Here is a 5,066-nt window from a genome sequence, read left to right as displayed (position 1 = left end):
ACAGAAAAATTATTTAAGAACAAGAGAACATGCTGAACAGATTGAAGAAAACCCTTTGCAAGGCAGGTATTAGAAAGCCACTGAGGATGTATTTGGAAGGAAATCCTGGGCTTAGTTAAAAAAGGGACAATTGAAAAGAGAAACAGAGTCTTACTATGATGATTCTCTGCTAATGTCAACCATGAAGTGAATTTTAAAGTGTAAACTAGAGATAAACTTAATGTTTTGAGAAAATCTATCCCCCTAGCTTTAATAAATAGTTCTGATTTTTCAAAAATATTCTGAACCATGCCTTAATGGTAACTAAACATGGCAACATTTATAGACTCTACTACCCTGTGTCCATATTTATGAAAGTGTTTTGAAGCATATAAATGGACAAAAAATTGTTTTTTTATGTTATTTATCAAGTCAGATAGTTTACTAAGAGAATCAAATGAAGTTACATAGTATGATTAATAGCCAATTATTTCTGTTATGTCATGTCATATTTATATGCCATAAGTCTTATTGATTCTCAATGAAAAATATATTTTTGTTGAATTTTTTCCGCAAAGGGTAGCAAGTGGCTGTCTTCCAAATCCAGGGCCAAATTTTTGTCCAAAGGCTGAAAATATTCATTTATTGGAATTATTCTTGTTATGTCACATCACAGATTATGTAATGTGACATAATGCCCCTTTAAGTTAATGCAAGAAGAGTAATTGAAACATTTTGAAGGTCACTTCTTTATATTTTATTGCATAAAAAACAAGAAAATGAAGATGTAATCCACCTAAAATTGAGCACTGATTTAATTACAAGCAAGTTAAAGCCTCATACTTTGAGTAGCTCTAAACACCTCACCACATTAAAATGAACATTAAAATAAAAAAATTGCTTTTTGGTATTATGGCCAACTTGATTCAGAAATTTCTGTGTGAGAGCCAACTTGGTCACTATCCATTATGGCTTCATTTGTCACATTCATTGCAATTGATAAAATACATATCAGATACTTTTCCCTTTATCTTCTCCATTTCAGTAAAAATATATTTACTGAATGCAGAATGTTTGGAGGTCTTAATGATATATTTTTTTAAAGCATGAAACAGTTCTATCTTCAGGCTCCAGGGGAATTTTTTTTCAAATTTCAGCTTCTATTCAATGTTCATTTACAAGAACATATGAAAGCATCATTAAATACCATGAAATACGAACTACACTATTAAGCAAAATGAACTACTGTGTTAAGTTAAGTAATCTGGAAACTGACTTTCTTTGTGTTTAGTAACTAGAAAAGTTATTGGTGGTTAATTTTAACCTAAAATTTTGTGGGATGTCACTTTGTTCTAATTTCTTGATCTTGAAATTGCACTTTGTTATGTCACATCACATGAAATTATCACATCATGCATAATGTTTCTCTGCTGGGTGTTTTGGTTGTCAACATTTTGTTTTAGCATTTGCTGAAGTAGAGCTCAAGCTTCCATCTCAACATAAAGTAATTTTTATTACGCCACTGCTCAATTCAGACAAAATTTCTTATTCATGCAGTACGTCAGGAAAAAGCTACATCATGTCACGTAAGAAATCTGTCTGAAAATTAGATGCAAAAATATTCTTGAAATACTTTTTTGCTCAAAATATTACTTTTGGGGTATTCTAACATTAGAAATACAATGGACATTCAAAATTAGGGTTCCCTTCAAATTTTCAGCACTGAAAGAACCAAGCACTGCAAATGAGCAGCTTGAGAAAATATGTGTATCTTTTATCTTTATTTTTTAATTGTTTCAGTCATTAGATTGCAGCCATGCTGGGGCACCACCTTCAAGAATTTTATTCTATCAGTCTCTTTTGCTGAACTGCTATTTTATGGAGACGTAAACACACCAGCACCAGTTACTAAGCAGTGGGTGGGAGGAAAAACACAAACACAAAAATATACACATATTTATATATATATATATGATGGGCTTCTTTCAGTTTCCATCTGCCAAATCCACTCATAAGGGTTTGGTCAGCCAAAGGCTATAGTAAAAGACACTTGGCCCAACGTGCTGCAGAATGGGACTGAATGCAGAACCCACATTGTTGGGAAAACAAGCTTTTTACTACACAGCCATGCCTGCACTGGAGAAAAGATGTCAGCAAAATGTAGAGCATATGAAATTTGGGATAAAACAACAGTACATATTGTTGCAGCATACTCAAAGATGGCCCAGGGAGAATATAAGAAATGGAGACATGGTTATGTTGTGAAGGGTTTACACTGTATCAAAAATGGACATTTGAATCAGGAAGTACATGGCATGGGCACTGAGTAACAGGTAAGAAGATGGACCATACCAAGCCAGATATTACAGTAATAGACAAGAAAAGCTGAGTTTGCATATTAATTGATCCATCATGTCCATTTGATACTAGAATTGTGAAGAAAGTTGATGAAAAGCTATAAAACTAGAATTCCTTAAAAGTTGAGTATTTGGAGCACAGAATCTGAAAAGATTATACTTGTGATAATTGGTGCATTAGGGATTGTGAGAGATGAAACAGACCAAAGGATAAAGGAGATTGGAATGGAATGTCCTGTGGAGCATCTACAGAAAATTTACCTCTTAGGAACAGGAAAGTTCATCAGAAGGATTTTGAGCACTTGCCGGCTTACTGAAATCATGTGAATATCTAAGGATACAGGTTGTAACCTGGTCTCCATGTAAATTCTATCAGGAATATGACTCATCCTAAGATAAGAAGATAATAATAAAAAGTGATACCTTATTTTGTCAACCCCAGACAGATGAAAGGCAAAGTTGATCTTGATGAGATTTGAAATTAGAATGATAAATAACATTCTCAGCTAAATTACACATTGGGAGTATTAGGAAAGATAACAATAAACTTTATTTCTATACCATTCAGCCAAAATAATGTAGTCACACAACTTTTTGTTAACTCTGACAAAACTGATCAAAAATTTAATACATGAAAGCTAGGGACCTGATAAAAAAAAATCTCTTAGGAAAAGAAACCCAAAAGAAGCAGTGAATTGTGACAGCAACGCTTCATAGATGATGTAACAGTGGTTCTGAACAGGAAATGTTCAAATAGCAATGTTAAGCAGGTCAAATTGTGAATGATATTGCATAAGTGTGATTATGAGAGTGATGTTGTGGCTGAGATTCAGCACAGATGATGGTGTGGAAATATTTTGCAGGAGTGATACTGTGTAAAGTTATGATTATGAAGATAAAAGTCATTATATCTAGAGTAGTGGAGAGATGAATCAGTAGACTGCTTGACAAAAAAACCTACAGTATTTGATTATGTCTATGCATAATTCCTTTTTCTTTTAGGGGTTGATACAATGAAATATTAGTAAAACATCTAGAAGATATGGTTTAATAGTATTGAAAGTAATAAAAAAGAAATCTTTAGAACTGTAACTGAATGGTGAAGAAAAGCAAATATGCATTATAACACAGACAAAATTATTCCAAGTAGCTAAAACATACTCCATAAATTGCTAATCCAAGATAAGCAGAAGTGAATGAATATGGTAAAATGGATTTTCAAGAAACAAAAACTGAAAGAATAGAAGAAACTCAAGCAAACAAATGAGATGTAATTCATGATTAAAGAAGTAGACATGAAATTACGTAATGTATTAGTGTTCATAGATTTTAGACACCCACTTGAACATGTTTTTATTAACTAATTGCTATAATGGTCTCAGTTAATCCAAGTTTTTCAACATACTATATATATACATCCATATACACACAATTTCTTTCACCAAATTCCACTCATAGGTTTTTGATATACTTGGGGCTAGAATAGGAGACCCAAGATGCCAAACAATGAGATTGATTCATGGCTGTGAAACAAACTTTTTTTTAAATCACACACATATACCTGCATCTTTATTTCAAGAAATCATATGATAAAGAATGTTTATAGGATATTTGGGTTAAAATAACTGGACTGTAAATCTGTAAAAGTTGCACCAGGAACATAATGTGGCATATATTTAATAATTAATGGTGAGAAAAACTGAAACGAATCTGGAATTCCTTGAGTTTATAATGTTTGAATAGAAAATATTGAATAATGTATCAGAAACTGTTTAATGTCATACTCAAACATACCACAGAACAACAAAAAGTAAAATCAATATTCAGTAAGATATTATTTGGAATGTATTTGCCATCAATCTTCAATATCAAAGCATTTTTTAACATGAGATTAAAATAAAAGTATATAGGAATCCTTTTAGAAATTACATATTTAAAAAAAAATGTACCTTTATGGTTCCATTCTTAGAAAACTTCATGTCACTTTTAAGGAAAAAGTATAAGAGTATTTACCTGAAATAGAATAAGAAATTGTGAAATAATAACAAAAAAAAACAGTCATTATTTATTACTATTATTATCACAAATTCAGTTAATATTACCAACACAGAACTCTTTCACTAAATCACCAGATAAATTTCCAGTGAGCATAAGGTCAACATATGCCTGTGTGCCTGAATATATATATATACAGTATATATAGGCAATTAATTATGCAGATAAACAAATTAGAGATATTAAATATAATAGATTGGGTATGAAATACAAAATATGTATAGATGTACACATGCAAAACGAGAGAAAGCAAAAGATGAAGACTTTCAGACAATAAATTTTTAAGTATAAATATATAGATATTTACATTAATAGATCCAACTTACACAGAGTACAAACAACAGAGAAAATTATAGTGGAGGAAGAAAGGTGCTATATATCCAACAGCTGTTTCTAGGGCATTGGAGATCCATTATAATGCTGGTTGATGTAGTGCATCACAAAATGCAGCCATAATGGAGGCAATTAAAAGTGGATAAGTTGAGCCGCCATCATCAGGGTAGAAAAGATCTTACATTTCAGATCTCAATGCAGAGAAATTCAAAGATGGAATGATTAAATGTAGAGAGCTAGTCGTATTAGAAGGGGGAAGTAGGAGGGTCAGTGGAGTTATGGGGAGTATTGAGATAGGGAATAGTGAGGAGATAAGAGAGCTAGTTCAGGAAGAGGGAGAGG

The 5,066-nt window shown here is 32.0% G+C and overlaps 1 long non-coding RNA gene across 1 annotated transcript; it reads right to left on the bottom strand.

Moving 5' to 3' along the window:
* Positions 1–712: 712 nt before the first annotated feature.
* LOC118763011 lies at positions 713–4,351 on the bottom strand. The gene is made up of 2 exons (XR_004998765.1): positions 4,286–4,351; positions 713–1,578 (listed from the first exon to the last, which is right to left on the bottom strand). It is a non-coding gene; the product is annotated as an uncharacterized LOC118763011 (long non-coding RNA).
* Positions 4,352–5,066: the final 715 nt, after the last annotated feature.

The sequence above is a fragment of the Octopus sinensis genome, linkage group LG4, assembly GCF_006345805.1.
Source record: "Octopus sinensis linkage group LG4, ASM634580v1, whole genome shotgun sequence".
Lineage (NCBI taxonomy): Eukaryota > Metazoa > Mollusca > Cephalopoda > Octopoda > Octopodidae > Octopus > Octopus sinensis.
The sequence above is the reverse complement of the archived record's forward strand: the minus strand, read 5'-3'. Positions and strand labels throughout refer to the sequence as shown.